At 40.0% G+C, this 18,032-nt stretch overlaps 1 long non-coding RNA gene across 1 annotated transcript in view; it reads right to left on the bottom strand.

Moving 5' to 3' along the window:
- LOC309438817 overlaps positions 1-18,032 on the bottom strand; it is a 65,402-nt gene that overhangs the window by 18,240 nt on the left and 29,130 nt on the right. The window lies entirely within an intron of this gene.

Genomic DNA, 18,032 nt, shown 5'->3' with positions numbered 1-18,032 from the left:
AGAAGCCAGTGGGTGCAAGGTACACTGGGATTCACTCAGAGTTATATATCAGTCAAAGCTGAGCCATTGTGTCCACTCAACAAAGAGAAGTAGACACACACAGGACCAACTCATCCCACTTCAAACTAGGTATGTAATATGGGTGACTAGAAAATGCATAGGGAATAGTTCACACTCAGATAACTACCTATTTAATACCTGTTATTAGACAAGACGAATCTCACTCAGACTACCTAGGATTTAGATGCAAGTCAAAATGTTCAGAATACTTTCTGTGTCTGATGCAGTGTCTCCAGGCGCATATTTGCTCTTTCTTGGTATAACTTATTTAATTTTGCACATACAGACTGCTTTTATTGCTAACTTCCATTGCTCAGTATTTCTACCTACAGCTACAATCACATCAGAAAATACAGGAAAGTACAGGAAACAGAACATTTCGAGTTAGACTTTGCTCTTAAAATCTAAGGAAACTGAAAAATAAATACAGATCAAATATGTAAGTATGATTTCAGAAATATTTTTAGTGGCTGATCTAACAGTGTCTCTGCTATGTAGATTGATAGCATGTAAGTATCTTGACACCACATTGTGGGAAGCAAACAGAACCTGAAGCCCTGTGGCCAGGCTCCTTTGTCAGCTACTCAACTCTGCTTAGAAGTCAAGACACAACTTTGCCCACACTGACCTAGATAATCCGTGCACCAACACTGCTGTGCAGATGTAAAAGAACTCCCATTCAGAGTTGGAGCATCTCAAATATGTTGGTTTGTACTGCACAGAAATACTATGGTCTTTCTCTCCATAAGGCGGGGATTTTTTTGTTTGTTGTTTTTGTAAACTCCCTGCATATTGTCTCAACAGTTGTGGGGGAGGGAAATAAAACAAACCTGCCCTACAATGCTCTTGCTTTGCACTTGTGCTGATGATCCATGTTGTAAAAAGGTTAAAGGTGAAAATTTCCTATTCAAACATCATCTTTGTCCACACTGATGATCTGAACTGCTCTACTGCCACCTGTTGATAATTGTAGGGAAATTTAAGACAGTTCCAGATAAAAAATAGATAAACTGAAAGAATCATTCTCATTACAGTATGCTTTGAGATACACTACAGAGATAATAATTATTTACTTCCCATTTAGTTTTCTATTTTTCTGCTTACACACCTGAAGACTCCCCAATATTCTTTTCTTATCCAATTGTTACTGCTGTAACAACATTAAGTGTATGTTTAAAAAACCCAGACAGAGGGCAAATGAAAAATTACTCAAAATTTTTCTAGGTTTCAGAGATGCTAAGAATCCAAAAGACAGGGCATTATTCATACAGGATAATTTGTCTGTTTCTCATGGAAGCTCAGTTTCTCTGTTCTTACATCTGGCTTTTCTACCATTTAGGTATCACAGAACCCCAACCCTTCAGCATCTTTCTTGCATACCTTTTCCACCACTCCTGAACAGAGCAAAGTACCAGCGACAATTACAGAGCATGAAGGGTTTATACAGTGGGAAAAACCTCTGAAGGCACTAGAGAGGACGACAACTGAAAGTATGGCAATATGGAGTCACTCAGAAAATTTGAAAGTTAGTTTAAAATAAAGACAAACTACCTCAAACCATGAACAATACACACAGGTCAAAGCATACTACCTATATACAGATATTCTGAGGCTAAGTTTAAAGTCTTTCTGTTTTCTTTTGGATGAGAGTATCTTCAATGGGTTTAATACAGTTTCGCTTGTGTACCTTGACTTCATATCACTAGTTGACCTATTTTTCCAGAGAATCACCTTCAAAACAGAATCAGATCAAACCTGGCTGACAGGTCATGCCTCTTGGTGGTATCCTTATATTGGCTTGTAGCCTCCCAAAATAAAGAAATTCTCAGTGAAGCTGACAAAGATAAGAGCTACTTGCAGTATGGTCCTTGGGCAGTAGCGCTCCCAGGTAAAACGAATTACCTGAGAAAATCTTTAATAATTACCTCCAAAATTTTTTAGAGTCAACAATGCTTGTGATAAAGATTAAAGATGCTGTGGCAAGAGAATACAGATGCAGTCCTCAAAACTCATTGCTGGTGCCAACTTGCCAACAGATAACAATTCATCTGTACATAGTCAACTGAGATAATGCAGAACATCTCTCTCTATTGCCTGTATATTAAGACAATCCTGCTAGGTCAGGGACTTGATAAGGTATGCAGTGAACACATTCCCTCTTCTTACTCCTGTCATTAGAAGGGAATCAGATTTCTACTTCCAAATGTACAGAAACACCAAATATTCACTATACCCTGCCTTTAGACACCTTGCCATCTTTATGTCTAGCAACATTCCCTGTGATTGCTTGCTCAAGTACAGTAGCATAGTGATATTTTCTGTTCTCTGTTCTTAATTCCTAATATTTAACTTGCTCTTCTGACTGCTCCTGAGCCACAAATTGATAATTTTGTGCCAGTATCACGTTACCCAAAAGTGTAATTCATGTGTGGTCATGTCCAGCTTGGAGCTCACTGTTTTACATGTAAAGTTGGGATTTCCCATGCACAGACACATAGACATGACTGTAGCTCTATCAACACTGAATTTCACCATTCTTTTGCCCAGTCAGTCTTGCAGAGTTTTTCCAGAATGTCTTGTGCTCTGCCCTTGTCCTCACTGCCCTATCATCAGCAAACTTCCCAAGGTAATCCCTATTACAACAATAGCATTACAATCAGTTCTGTCTGCTGTTTGTTATCTTTCAACCAATTATTTTCCCATTCAATGACCCTCCTTTTAAGTCTATTGATGTCTGGAGTTATTACCCTCCAGGACTTTGTAAGTTTTGGAAATCCACACGACTATGGAAATCAAATCACCTTTATCCATATGACTGTTAACCCCTCCAAAGATTTGCAAAAAGTTTTAAAAGCAGGATTTGTCTTTCCAAAAGCCACCGTGACTCTTCTTAAGCAGATTACATTTACTCAGGTAGCCACTAATTCATTTATTTATTCACTTCCAAACTGAGCCTTTTAGTTTCTTCTACCTAAATAATTAGCTTACCTTTGATAATCTTACCCTTTTTCACCAGTCCTTTCATATTTGATCATCATGTTACACACTCTTGGAGCATTTCTTGCTCCTATGTTTAAAAGAAGATTTAATATTATTTTTTGCTAGATGTTAACTCAAAGATCTTTTTAGCCCACCTTTTATTTATTAATTTTTTTACATTATATATTTGTCTATTTATGATCCTATTTTCTTCATTTGAATATATCACCAGTTTTCTGAAGGATGTCAATAGCACGCTAGCTTCATTAGCTTTTCCTTTCCCCTTGTAAGTGGCTGCACAAATCAATGCTGTTTGTTTCCCTTCATTAATTGTCCAACAACCTATCATGATTTCTCCTGCCCCTTTTAGGTTCTTCGTAAAGAGCTTTCTCATTTTTATCTCTCATTTTTATTTTTAAACTTCTCTCTCTGCTATTTCCTGTCCCCTCTCCATGCCAATCCTTGATTCTCCATCTTTCTTCTTCCCATTCTTCCCATTTCCTACATGTTCTCCAACTCCAATTCACCTCCTTCCTTCTGTTATGCTTTCTTCATTTCTGTTTTCAAGATTTTTCAGATACGTGGTGCATCAACATCAGTTGTACAATTGATTTAAAATTGAAAAACAGTTGAACAAAACTTCATAAGGTCCACTGAATATTAGCATTAAACTCCTTATTCACCTCAGCTGCTGTTTATCAATAGCTATAAATTCACACAAGAAAAAAATATGACTCATGAACTCAGGGCAGCCTCTATGCTGAATAGCAAAAGATCAGCCACAGGAGAACATCCTTACAAAAAGAAAGTCACAAATATTTTCATTTTTAAGCCAAAGAAGTGAGAGGATAACTCACAGCTCAGATATAACGGAAGGCACAGAATGTTTCATATCAAGCTTATCACAACAGATCAGGCAAATGGTTTAACACTGTGACAGAGCAGCCCCCCACATCCTGCCTTGAAACTAATGCAGAGACAGTTAATGAAAAAGGGGTCAAGGCCAGAGCCAGTTTATATTCAGACAGAGAGTGAATGGAAGACAGTACCTACAGGGAATGAAATACAGAAAAATATATGAGGTTGGCACACCAACTTTAGCATTTCATCAAATCGAGAAACAACTCCAAGTCTGTAATTGCCTTTATGGATAGCAAGTAAACACACCAATGTAAAGACCAGATTGTAGCACGAGAGGGCAGCAGGCAACAGAGAAAGGAAAACAGATCTTGTCCTCCTCCTCTTCCCTGCCCCTCACCAGCTTTTTAAAAAAAATAATTTCACCAACTGTCAAGTGTAGGGAAATAATTTTTGAATAGATAACTTAACTAAAAAGAGGTACAATGCTCCCATTTCTGAGTAAGAAGTAATGATCAAGCTGACTTTCTGAATACAAACTAAGACACTTTAGGGTCCAGTGAACTTAAAAGGAAAATCCTACATTTACCTAACAGTGGCCCATACTCCATGAAACAGATCTGATCAGGCCTGAAGATAACTTTTTGACTAACAGGATAAAGCCTGCACAGACATTATTTATTCTGATAGGTTAAAAACATGGACACGGCAGAATGTTAGAAAAAAGTGAAAATATTATTTTACGCATCAGGTATTTATAAAGCAGCCTACCACTGTGTCTGAAGACCTCACAAATAATTCATCTCATCAGTATTATTATTATTCCCTGTTTTACCACTGGGGAACTCAGGCTTTCCCAAAGCTTTAGAAGAATTCTCTATCAGAGACATATAATGAAGCAAAATGATGTTAATGACTCCAGTCTAATACCATTACCAGGCACGTTAGAAGACATGTAGGTGTGACTCCCAGCACGCATGCACCCATCCTCCTAACGGCTCACATAGCATCTCATGAATGCTTTTCACAAGGGCACGAGACACCCTCCTGTTGAGACAACGTGCACTTGCTCTTGGTGAGGCCTTTTTAAAATTCAGATGGAATATATGGTATCTGTAAGGAAGGGGGAAATTTCTACAATATGTTGCTCCCTGGCATACATACACACTCTCTCTTCAAGGCTGCTTATGAAATGGAGTAAATCAAGTCAATACAGCAAGAAACACCTGGCTGGTATGTTAAAAACAACATCAAGAAAACTGAAGGCCCTTTGCCTGGGTTCTGTGAGCAAAGAACACACAGGAAACCTAAAACACCCCTCACAATTTACTCTGCCACTCAAACCTATTCTTGGTAAGAGTGGATATTTTTGCAATGTGGTGGGGGTGATTTTTTAATAAGAGCTCATTTTGTGGAAAACGGGTATTTTTAAGCAAAAAAATATTGACGTCAAGCTCACTTAAACTGAAAACAGGCCTACCTACACACCTACCTACAAAGTTTTAAAAGTTTGCTGATGGGTCCATGTTCTAGCCTGAAGAATCCATGTTATTGCAAGCTTCTCAGCTAAATGAAGCACACTAATCACAAAATGGCAAAAGCTGTTCATACTTTGGAATCTACTAATGAAAGCTCAGAACATCAATGCCACACTATAGCATAAGGAGAATTATCACTTGGAAACAAACATGCATATAAATCAGGAATAAGAACAGAAAACTTAACAGGCTCTTTGCTATGCCTGGAAGAATCTATACTTCCCTTCTAGAAGTTTCTAACACAGTTTTTCTCTGATGGCAATTATGAGTGCCAGCACAAAGAAAGGGCTAATTTTTGCAAAGAAACAGAGCTTGCTCACAGCACCGAGCTCAGAGGATAAGGCAAGGAACCGATGGGAGGGAAATGGTGGGAGGTCTCCCTCAGAGCCATCACTAAGTGTGCTCTCTGAGGAGCCAGGTCCTGCAGTGGGCACTCTTCCCATGGCACAGAGTGCTGCTCCTCTTCTGGCCACAGAGCACTTGGCACATTCCTGAAATACCAACCTAGTACCTGCAGCTGAATGACACTTCCTAACATGCCTTGTTGGCTTACTGCCTCCCTTCTTGGTGGACACATCATTTTTGCTTGAACTCTCAGTCTCCTGAGGTGTCCCATGTTCTGTTAGGTGCTACACTCTACTCCCCATGTAGTTTTTCCAGTCCCTGCCTTTACAATAATATTTTTAGACGAACGTACACGTCTGGTGAGACTAGCTTCAGAAATTCTTACTCTTCTCCCCATGCTCATCCACTCTTTCAACTCCCTCAATCTCAACCCTTCACTATTATCTTAGCTGGGCAAGTGTAGCTGCAACTGCTCTTCAAATCTGAAAAGATTCAGGTTAAAAAAAACAGATTTGGCCCCCCCAGCAAAAATATTTTGGAGGATTCTTTTTTCTTTTGACCGATTCTTTCCATTATATTATTTATACTATGTCCCTACAAAGAGCTGAACAAATACCAAGTAACAACTTGATCTGCCGGTAATAATTGTTTTTATGGCACTGAAAAACACAGTACTGGGTACATACAGCCTCAAGCTCCTTTTTCACCTGTGTTTCACTGGGGCAGGGCTGGCTTAAACTACTCCCACTTCTGCCCACTTCTGGGGGAGGGCAAGGAGGCAAATTATATTTGATCTGGGTCAGTTCTCTGATCCAGACACATGTACTGCACAATCACATGAACTTGCATGGCATCATGGACTAGCACAACAGCAGAAGCAGCCAGAAAATGGGAACAAGAATCCAGCATCAGGAGAAATATGAGCCCAGTCAGCTCAAGGAGTCCCAACTCTGGTGAGATCATTGCCCCGGCCCAACACCCATGGCACCTACACCAGGCTGGGCTGCTCACTGCAGTACTCAGCACAAACACAGGCAAGAACCTCACCTGGATTTAGTAATGATTAACCAATAGCTGCCTTTAAAACATGTCATCCTTAAGCATGAATGTTCTGCGCCTTAATAAGACTTTCCTTAAAAAGATGTTGTACAAGGCAAACTCAGAAGGGGGTGGGCTGGGAATTTTTCAGTGAAATGTTTTTCCACTGGAGGGTGACAGCTTGTTGAAATTGAAACTTTTCTTTGCAACTTTCACTGAAACAGTCTGACAAAACTTTAGACAAATAACATTTCTCAGGTCCAGGATGGAATTTCTATTAAAAACAAGAGCATGTGCACAACAGCAGAGCAGACAGTATGCGTCTGGGATGGGCATTCACTGCAGTTGCTGCAGTTGGGGTCCAATCCCCACTCTGCTTGTTTGGGTTCTGCATTTGGACATGCTCCACCAAGATGCTAGAGGAGGTGCCTACTCAACAGGCTACTGGCTGCTCTGGATCAGCCTCTCTCTTCCTTGAGTGTTTTTTATCAAAATAGTCGAAAATTTCCAATATAATTTCCCTGTGACACAGGAAAAAAAAAAAAGGTCAACATTGAAAAAAAATACACTTCTGCGAGATAAGAAAATACTTTCTAGCTAGTTCTATCTGGTTCTCACAAGATTTGTCTCAGTGTTTGAGACAATTCTCTGGCAAATTTCCCAGTCTGACACATATACCTTATTTACCCTTTAAGTGAAATCCAGTGGGCAGAACAGTGATGAATGTCAGATGAAGAGCAGCAGAGGTATATACAAACAGTAAATCCCTTTATCAAACAGAAGAAACTGTAGGTTGAAAAGTCAATGGGAGAACAAAAATGGATAATCTATTTTAAAACTTCTCCCGCTATGAAAGTTTCTGTATGAGTACTGATCCATCAATAACCCATTTCACAATCAAAAGCACTCAAGGTGTTTTCCCAGACCCCACTGATCTCCTTATTTTCCACTAAGACAACTAATTCACTTCAGTCAAATTGCTCTGCACCAACAGTCAGCTATCAGCAGTCACATGACTTTGGATAATTCATGCTCAGTTTTCAAGCTAAAGGAGTGATGATTTGTTCTTTGAAATATAAGATAAACATATTTTAAGCTCTGTAAGTTTAAGACAGATATGTAGCTCCATATACTTGTAACATAAAATTTTATAATTGTCATTCACCATAAGCTATGATTAAAATTGTGGTTCTTTCTGTTGTTCTATTTGAATATTGCTCATATATTAAAAATTATCCAGACATATGTGAACAACTAACATATTACAGTCTACATAGATGCAGCATCCCCATGCCTTGATTCTATTAACCCTAGGGATGGAGAATTACAAAAAAATTCATGCGACTATGTCATATTTCACTTATCACAGGCACATTTTTTACTGCCTGTTCAAAAGGTAATACTGAACTGGTAAGAACATCTCAAACTGATATGACTACATCGCTAAATAAACAGGAAAAAACCCAAACCAAACCACAAAAGACAACCAATGAATATACAGTGAAAAATAAACTTGATGTTTAGCATTAGATTGCTGAAGTTGACAGTATTTTCCTCATTGTATAGCCAACATTATTTCAAAACCAGCACTTTCCCGTTAAGCACTCTCACCAAGCCTACAATGTCTACAAATGCTGGTACATAGTAATCTGCTCGTTTATTTTAAGACTTAGTGCAAAAAGTTTACATTCATGTTTTTGCAATTATTTCTAACAGATGTTTTTGAGATATCTCTCTCTAAGCTGGCTGTCTGGGGATGTGAGATTTTATAGGGCTAAAGCGAAGTATTGTTACAGGGGAATTTACAAAACAGCACAGTGTTGACCTAGTTCAATTCTACCCTCTGAATCCTATTGGAACAACAGTTGCAGAAGTAGCAATTCAGTGCTAATTACCAACTTTATTTTTTGCATCCTTCTGACATTATGGAGTTTTTGCAGTTCCAGATTCCCCTTTTCACCACATCCAAGTCAATGGACACAGATAACCAACAAAAAATTGGTCATGTTGATACGTTCTCACACGTAACATTAAAATGAATCACAGTGAATAGATCTCAGACTTTCTATATCCAAACTCATACCAGATGTGGCCACTTTTTTATTATCATTTGCACAGATTTAACAAATTTTAGCTGATTTTCAAACATGGAACATCAGCTTCCCTGTTACTCTATCCTTATCTCTTGTTTTGAACTGTAAGGCTTTCAATCCCTACCTATCATGCAAGATTTAAATTGAAAGGATAGGTCCTCACTGGCAAAATAGAAGCACCACAGTCAACACCTCTCAAAAAGCAAGTCTTAGTGGTGTTAGAAGTAGAGCAAACTGGCTGACTTCACCCAGCAAGAGAACACTGCTGAGGCCTGCCTATGGCAGCTACATTTGTTTCTGCCCTGAAAACTAATGAACACAGGAGGAGGCCCTGAGCAAGCCAAGGAAAACACCAGATGGAGATGATGCTCATGCTCTTGTTATCTCCTCGCTACTGCTGTGTCAAGGACTTAGTGAGGCAGGTTCAGAATATAATCCAGTGGGATATGGTGTTTCAATGAATTGCATTCTCCACAGAAGCAGCCTCCACAGGTATACACAATCAGACACCACTTTTGGTCTCTGCAGACTACAAGAGAGGCTGAATATCATGAGGGAGCTGTGCTGGCTGTGTATGTCCTGCCTTGGCAGTTAAGGGAACAGTACCGCACTGGCATAATGTGGCATTCTGTTCCTTTGCGGGTGGGAAGTGGAGAAGGACTGCTGTCTTATCATAAATCTCAATTTTTCACATGTCATTTGCCACTGTCATAATGAACTCAACTCACAGACTCTTAAAAACTAGCAATATGATTTAGTCACTTCCAGAAATAGCTAGTTCTCTGCTGGTAAGACCATCTCATGTAATACCGTTAACTAAAGCCTCTGGAAAGACTATTACAAAATTATCAACTTTATTATCTCTGGAAGTAACCAAGACATGGGTCTTGGATGCTTTTACCAGGAAAAGGTCATATCCAAAACCCTTGCACTCAGTAGAGGCGAGAGAACAAATTAGTTCTACATCGACTGCTCCTTTGTAACGTCCAACTTAGTAAAGGGAGGCTTACCTGATTGCAATTGCTCTTGTGCATGTCTCTAGCCTGAAGACTGCACCAGCTTACCTCCCCATGAAAGAAAGGTAAGATGTCTCACTGCCTGATGGTAGCTTGTTTCTGTCAACAGCCACGGTTGCAGTGTTCAGAATATACAAATTCTTAGGTTCAGGAGTTTCTTAGGTTTTAGTAAACGCAGACAGCTTGACAGACTGCTATCCCGCTATAAATGTAGTGCATGTTTCTTGACTCCTGTAAGCTAATAAAAAACAAGAAAACAAGCATATTATGACTTCAAATTCAAATTATTTCAAATTTATGATTTTAAATTCCACAATTTCAAACTTCCCTGCCTGGTACTATGACCTCATTACCATTCTGGCCTCAAGCAACCGTGACTTTTTATTCTGCCTAACTATGGTTAAAAGTCTAACCAGGCAATGAGCCACTAAGATAAAGTAAAATACAAAGCTGAGCAAGTAGCCCCTCAGCAGGAGATCACAGCAAGAATACGGTTATTTAGGAAGTTCTTCTGGTTAATGACAGATGCTGTCTCCTGTGATCTCAGGCTGAAGTGCTGCAAGTGTGCTGCACACCAGACTTTGCAGGGACCCTTTGCTGACTTTCCCATTCAGCTAAAGCAGCCCCCTGAAATCTCAATGGCAGGTACATTTACACTGCTGCTTTACACTGCCCTCCCCACACCTGCCTCAGGGTGTTTCTTCTGTTTCCATTTGCTTCTTCCACTCTCAGCAGAAAGCAGCTTCCTCACGTTAACTCTCTGACAGTCTAACTCTCTCAACCCATTTCCACACTACTGTTTCTGGCCTTCCAAACTCCTACAATATCTGGCCATTTAGCACAAAAGAGAAAAGAACAGCAGCAGATTCGTGAATTGGCAGGTGCATTCCAGTGTAAGTACTGTGACTGCCTTGTAGCAGCCTGCAGTCTTATGCATACCTCCTCCTGTGTTTTGGAGATGTCAAAACCTGTTACAACACATAGCATGGAGAACTATATGGAATCTGGTACCACGTTTTTCCTCATTTGGGGGCACTGGAGTCAATCCTTGTGTTCCTCCCGTAAATTCACTTAGAAAATATTTAAAAAAATAATTGTGACATATATTAGATGACTGAAATAAACACAGAGTGGCCATTACTTCTTTGCTGTGGAGCAGTCATGGGACACGATTATGCCAGACCAGGGGCAATGTCAACTGCCTCCGCTGAAAGCACATGGGTATGACCCCCATGAGAACTGCAGGTGCTCCATGCCTTAAGAGAACATACAGACTACATCTCGTACATGAGATACACCCATATGCATCAGCCAGACCAGGAGGCACCAGCAGATGGTGCCCCAGAGCAGATACTGTATCACCTCCTGGTGTTTGCTGAGCACCACACCCCAGCTCAATCTTAGCAGAAATGGCTTCCTCTGCACAGCTCGCTGCACAGTGCTCTTACTATTCAGTGTCCCGGAAAGTCAGGAGCAGATAATTTCAGTTTCCATAATTATCAATTTCCAAAGTACCAACTCAATTTAAAAAATACTTTTATTAAAACAATTAATCACAGGAAAAGCTTGCAAACAGCAAAGCTCCTTTACAAGAAATCCTTCAGAGAATATGACTAATGTACCTGTACTTTTAAAATATAATAAACATTGAGTCAAGGCCTACTCATTTTCTTACTCTGATTTTTTTCTTTTGTTGTTTTTTTCTTTACAATCTTTAAATCATTTTCTGAATGGAAAAAACAGCTTGGTTTCTGAACAGAAGTAAAAGTCCTTTCACTTCTACTTAGAATTCAGGATTCTCACAAGCACTGCAGTGCTAGGGGCCCCATGAACCCCACAGTCTACAGCAGAAAGAGAAATACACTGAAAGAGTTTTCAGTGCACTGACTGCATGGTATATTTGGAGTGCTACCAAATCCAACAGTTTGTTCTTGCTATGTATTTTTTTCCCCCTAGCTGCCTCTGTTGATTTGCAGAGAACATCCAGACACTTATGGATTTCAAATGAATGTTTGGACCTTTGTGTGTATATATTGGCAAAGGGCGAACTACTTGTAATGTCATTTCCAGCTTGTGTGTATGCACAGGAACTGGCCTGTGAGCTTCTAATCACAGATATAATGAGAGTTACCTGAAGGATATTTTGCTGTGTTTTAAAATGTTTAATAATATTACTCTCCACTGCCTCAACATTTCAGGCATTCCATGCTATTGTACAAACAATGAATTGCATAGAAACAGGATAGCAAAAGTGTATTAACATGAAAAAGAACTCAAACACTACTGATTGTCAACTTCTTTCTTGCACAGACATGCTATATTTTCTGAGAACGGTCAGATTCACTGAATAATAACAGTCCACCTCATCTCCCCATCATCTCCTAGGGGCTGTCACAGTCCATCAGTATTTCAGACCTGCAGGCATCCCTCCAAATCTTTTTTCCCCACTGCTTTTGCACCATTTCCTCTTCCAGTCTCAGCTGCTGTCTCTCAACCCCCAGTACCTGAGTCTGCTCTCCTCTGCAGCCAGCGCTGGCATCTGCATGTCCATCAAGCTCAAGAAACACCACAAGTAGCATATGAATAGCTTATTTTTCAACTCAGTGGCCGCCAAAAAAGTTGAATACAACTTTTTACTGATGCTAAGCCTTTTCTGGAGAGAGAGAAGAACTGCAAAGAAATATTAAAAAAAAAAAAATCTTTAGGAGCTGAAAAGGTTCAGTTCTGTATTATAGGCTACTTAAAAATACTACATAAGAATAATGTAAATTTAAAGATGAATAATTCAGTATTTTTCTAAACATTGCTCAGAATCTCACAACCATGTGTGTCCTCTTTCTTTTTCTAGAATTCACCCACATAGGGTAAAAATTTCTCTATTAACATAATAATGAAATAATATAATACTTCACACTGGCCTTATTTTTGGAAGGGGCAGACCCAATTCTTCCTTGCCCTTTCAAATGCAGATGAGCACAGACATCCCAAAGGTATTAGTCATCCAGCAGGACCAAGAAATTACACATACACTTCATGCAGCAACTATGTTTTTGTAGCACATGAGCCCTGTTCAGATGAATTCTGAAGCTATAACTACCTATAAATAACTGAACTATCAAAACAGGGTCATATAATAGAAATGCCAGGTAAATTCAACTATAGTAACTAGAAACATTGTTCACTTGAGCAACTTTAAGTCTTCCTCCCAGAACCTACACGTTGAAAAGAATAATCATTCCCATTCCATGTACAATTAAGACATAGACAGTTTACACAAGCTGTATTAGGCTACACAGCAGGTCAAATGGCAAAACTGGCAAAAAAATCCAGGTGTCCTGACCTTCGTGTTTTGTTACCAAATCTTCCCATTCCAAATTCCCATGTGTTTACTGCCATGTTGTTCCAGTTTCACTCACTCAATATTAAAAGTACCTGACACTCCCCTCCATAAAAGCTGCCAAAGTGAATATTCTTAAAGAATTTCCCAACAGCTTGCTATTTATAGAAAGTCATAGAATCATAGAATCATTTCAGCTGGAAGAGACCCTCAGGATCATTGAGTCCAACTATAACCCAACTCTAGCACTAAACCATGTCCCTAAGAACCTTGTCTAAACACCTTTTAAACACCACCAGGGATGGTGACTCCACCACTGCCCTGGGCAGCCTGTTCCAATGCCTGACAACCCTTTCCGTAAAGAATTTTTTCCTAATATCCAATCTGAACCTACCCTGGCACAACTTGAGGGCATTTCCTCTATCACTTGTTACTTCGCAGGAGAGACCAACCCCCTCCATGCTACAACCTCCTTTCAGGTAGTTGTAGACAGGGATAAGGTCTCCCCTCAGCCTCCTTTTCTCCAGGCTGAACAGCCCCAGTTCCCTCAGCTGCTCCTCATCAGACTTGTGCTCCAGACCCCTCACCAGCTTCACTGCCCTCCTGTGCACTAGTATTTCAATGCTCTTCTTATGAAGAAGAGCCCAAAACTGGACACAAGTCGATGACAAAGACTGAACAAGTAATTTGCTTCCACATAAATGACAAAACAGCACCTCACAGATACAGCAACATACACTACCTCAAAGACTACTGCCATCTTACTGATTTTTCTGCTGGCATTTCAGAAACTCATTTCACCTCTCTCAAATTCTACACATGGAACACAGGAAAACTGCTATGAATTTTCTTTGCAAAATGCATTAAGAGGTACCAATTAGCGCTGCTATGAAAGAATTGGGTATTATTACACAACATCAAGAACAAGAACCTATGAGAATCTACCTGTGCAATACAAACATCAGATAATATTCGTGTTGCACTCAGCAAAGAGTAAACACACCTGCAGTGGCTAAACTGACTAAACTACAGGGCCACAGTACCGCTTGATTTCCCCCCCACCATTATCTGTTTGGTAAACATGCAGAAAGATTATTTCTCTTCACTTTTGGTTTTAATATTAAATTTGATAAGTTCCTCATAAATAAAATAATAACCCCCAGGGAAAAATGAGTGGGAAACTTAACATGTGCGCGTCTATAGAGTTATTAATGATGCTTACGGTAACATTTCTTTTTAATATTTATGCTTCCTGTTTAACATCGGAAATTTGTCTCCCCCAGAGCTTGGTTTCACTCTTCATCTTTTTCCTAGGCATTTAAATGGAACCTTTTCACATTTTTGTTTAGACATGCATAGCTAAGATTTAGCTAAGATTTTTGGAGGCACAGTAAAAACAGTGCTCTATATTTCATAAAATATACAAGATATTTCATAAAATATACAATGTCTCATAAAATATTCCTCCCATTTCTCTAAATGTAGAATCTAAATGCATAGGTTTTCATAGATCCCAGACCATTATACTTCAGGCAGTAACTGAAGAATTAAGTCTGGCAGAGACATTTAACAAAGGGTTTTCCCCTTTCCTTCTCTAGGTACTAAGCATGTGTACAACAGTTAGAAGCAATCAATTACACAATCCCTGTGTATAATGTCAACTCTCAATGAATCAACAGGATTTGAAAAACAGTACCTTGCAAGGAAAATGCATCATTTTGCTTGCTCTAACCTTTGGATTGTTGTGGGGTTTTTTTTTCTCTTTTTAAACTATATGGACTCTCTCATAGAGCAGTTAATGAAAAACAGTTTAGTAGCCATGAGTAAACTAGTGCCACACAAGCAACACAGTAACCACTTGTAAAATTTTACATGGATAAAGAAACCAGTGTTTGGGAAAAATCATTAAGCCATATAATAGAAAATGCTATGAAAGCAATGCTATTAATACAAGACCTAGGTTTGGAAGGTAGCAGCATTGCATCTCTAGCCAATACTCCCTGGATGAGGTACTAAGTTCTCAGTTTGAAAAAGAGCTGATGGTCTGAAGATGGATATGTGCAATTGGTTGAGGTACAGTGTGAGTGGCCTCAGTGCACACAAACGTGCAGCATATTCGGCACAGAGTTATTCCGCATATAGGTGAAACTGCACAAGTACTCCTCGTAGTCAAAAATTGTCTCGCTCTCAAGATAATGCTGCTCAGAAAGAGGTTTGGTAGCCAGACTAGAAAACCCACCTTCTTCTCTTCCCCCTTCACTGCAAGTCTCAGGGCATTTCCTTGAAAAAGATGGTGCAGACTTCATACTGCCAAGCTTCCAAGCAGAGCCACGATGAGTCCAAGAGAAAGCCAGGGGGAGAGAGACAGAGACCAGCAACAGACCCTCAAATCTCCAACCCTTATGGTAAAAGCAGTGATTTCAAATATGAGCTGTCACTGTAAACAGCATTCTGAGATACAATGCTCATTTTTTTCACCCCTTACCTATTATAATACTCTTCATTAAAATATCACATACTCTCCCTTTTGTTTTATGAACTGGAATTTGACCTTGACAGATACATCCCTGATTCCTACTTTAAAAAACCGTTTATAGTATTTGTGGTGGTTTGGCCCTGGCTGGATGCCAGGCGCTCACTGAAGCTGCTCTATCACTGCCTCTCCTCAGCTGGATGTAGCAGAGAAAAATATAATTAAAGGCTCATGAGTCGAGGCAAGGACAGGGAGAGATCCCTCACCAGTTCCCATCCTGGGCAAAAGAGACTTAACCTGGGGGAAAATTAATTTATTACCAATCAAAATCAAGAGTAGGGTAATGAGAAATAAAACCAATTTTTAAAACACCTTCCTCCCACCCCTCCCTTCTTCACAGGCTCAGCTTCATTCCTGATTTTCTCCACCTCCTCTACCACAACAGTGCAGAGAGACAGGCAACATGAGTTGTGGTCAGCTCATCACTCATTGTCTCACACTCTTCCCCTGCTCCAGCATGGGGTCCCTCCCACAGGACAGTCCTCCATGAACTTCTCCAACTCCCCTTCCCACAGGCTGCAGTTCTTCACAAATTGCTCCAGCATGGGTCCCTTGCAGGGGTGCAACCGTTCAGGGACAGACTGCTCCAGTGTGGATCCTCCATGCAGTCACACATCCTGCCAGGAGCCTGCTCCAGCATGGGTTTCCTATGGGGTCACAGTTTCTTCCCTGCTGTGGGGTCCTCCCCAGGGTGCAGGTGGGTATCTGCCCCACCATGGACAGTTGCAGTGGGTCAGCCAGTCTCACCATGGTCTACATCATGGGCTGCAGGGGAATCTCCGCTCCAGTGCCTGGAGCACCCCCTTCCCCTCCTTCTCTGACCTTGGTGTGTGCAGAGTTGTTCCTCTTACTTCTCTCTGGCTGCTGCTGCTGTTGTGCAGGAACATTTTCCTCTTCTCGAATAAGTTATCCCAGAGGTGCAACCACCACTGCTGATGGGCTCAGTCTTGGCCAGTGGCAGGTCTGTCTTGGAGCTGGCTGGCACTGGCTCTATTGGACATGGGGGAAGTTTCTAGCAGCTTCTCACAGAAGCCAACCCTGTAGTCCCCCTGCTCCCAAAACCTCATAACACAAACCCAACACAGAGTTATGCAAACCTCTACACATTACCCTGGAAGATCACTGCTCAATTGTTAAAGCACTAAGGTGGTGCAACCAGGATAATCAACTGCATCTTAGAGGCTGGTGTCTAAAATAGATTTTTACTGTGGCAATCCACAAGTGAAATGTAATAAAGCAACAAAATTACTTTAGGAACAGAGATATCTACTGGAGATAAGGAGTTGGGTTTTTTTGTTTGTGGTTTTTTGTTTGTTTTCCAGAACTATATGTTATCCTTCCTATTATCATTACGCCAAAGTACATTACATTATCACCAATTTCAGTGGGAAAAAAATACTAGAGCCCAAACCAGGAGATATTTATAAGATATCAAAATGAAGTACATCAAAATGAAGTAATTCATCAATGCAAAGCATTTCTTGGTTTCTGTGAGATCAGGATTAGCACTGGATTATTCAGAAGTAGGCATAAAGTTCCTGCAGAATGTAGTGGTGAAATTTCAATCTCATTTACTCATGAAGAAAATTAAAGCAGGAGTCAGCAACTTCCCCAGGTAACAAGGGAGGCAGCGTCATAGCTAGAATGACAACATGGGAGTCTCTAAACCACATCCCTGCTTAAGGTCATACTTCCCCTCACCAGGTAATCCCACGAAAACCTCTCAGGACCGGACATAAAGGAAGAAATTAATATACAGTCATCTAGGAGAACAGGAAGAATTAGACTATATGCCCAACAAAAAAGGCAGGAGAAGAAAAACCCTGAATTACCACAAGCAAGGATATACCATACACCATAGGGGGAAACCCCTATGTTCTACATATGAATCACCTTTGTTAATAAAGAATTTCTAACCCAAACCACAAAAAGTATTCTGTATTCATCCTAACTTTTTTAATTAGAAGGATAGAAAATGGGGTCAAATTACTACGGCTTCTTGCACTGTAAGAGAAATCTGTCTGGATCACACAGACTTTGTACATTAAGTTTGCAAGATACTAGGAGATCTATTTTAGCATGGGAAGATACCTTAGCATTCAGAATAATAAGTATTCACAATGAAAAAAAAAGATTTAGACCATTTTCTTTGTGCTTAAGATAGTTGTTTGGTGTAAAATAAATGAGGAAAATAAAACAAAAAATACCAAACAGAAATAAGCAAACCAAACCACC

Source organism: Streptopelia decaocto (assembly GCF_964273445.1).
Source record: "Streptopelia decaocto genome assembly, chromosome: 4".
Lineage (NCBI taxonomy): Eukaryota > Metazoa > Chordata > Aves > Columbiformes > Columbidae > Streptopelia > Streptopelia decaocto.
Note: the sequence above shows the minus strand (reverse complement) of the source record. Positions and strands in the feature narration are given on the sequence as shown.